The 752-nt window shown below is 40.4% G+C and overlaps 1 protein-coding gene across 1 annotated transcript in view; it reads right to left on the minus strand.

Moving 5' to 3' along the window:
• LOC119594870 (NADPH oxidase 4-like) overlaps window positions 1–752 on the minus strand; it is a gene marked incomplete in the record, with an annotated part of 84,846 nt that overhangs the window by 14,423 nt on the left and 69,671 nt on the right.

Raw genomic sequence — 752 nt, forward strand, 5'->3', positions numbered from 1 at the left:
CCCCCCCTCTCAAACCACATTCCCCTGCAGCTAAAAAGCCGCAGCCGATCCCCCGCCGCCTCCCAGTCGGCAGCCCTAACCCGAATCCCAATCCCTGGGAAGCATTCATCCCGCGGAAGACTGGGAGAAGGGCGGCCTCCGAATCCGTCGACGCCACGCCCGAAAGAGGACGTTTCGGACGCGCTTGATTCGCGTGTCGTCTTTTTGTTTTTCATTTTCTTTCTTCTTCTTGTTCTTATCTTTATTTTTATTGTTCGTTTTCTTCTTTCCTGGTTGGTGTTTCTTCGTTTTCTTTCTTTCTCACTTCTTCTTCGTTTTCTTTCCTCTTTCTTTCTTTGTTTTTCTTTTATTTCATTTTTTTTTCTTCATCGCTTTTTTTCTCCTTCTTGGATTGTCCTTCATTTACCTCGTTTTTTTTTTCTTCTTTGTTTTCTCTCTTGTTCTTCATTTCATTTCTTTGTTTGTTTCCTCTTCTTCCTCTTGCTTCTCTTTCTTTTTCTTCTTGTTTTTTTCTCTCTCAGGCGTTTCTCTTTTCGTATGCATTGATTTATTTTTTGTTTCTTCTTCTTCTTCTTCTACTTCTTCTCCTTTTCCTCCTCCTTCCTCTTTCCTTCGTCTCCTTCTTCCTCTTTCTTGTCCTTCTTCTCTGTTTCTCTGTTTTGTATGTTTTTTTTTTCTTTCTGTTTGTCTGGTTCTGTTTTAATATGATTGCTTGCATGTCCGGCTCAGTCTGTAATTTTTTTTTTTCTGTT

Source organism: Penaeus monodon, chromosome 34 (assembly GCF_015228065.2).
Source record: "Penaeus monodon isolate SGIC_2016 chromosome 34, NSTDA_Pmon_1, whole genome shotgun sequence".
Taxonomy (NCBI): Eukaryota; Metazoa; Arthropoda; class Malacostraca; order Decapoda; family Penaeidae; genus Penaeus; species Penaeus monodon.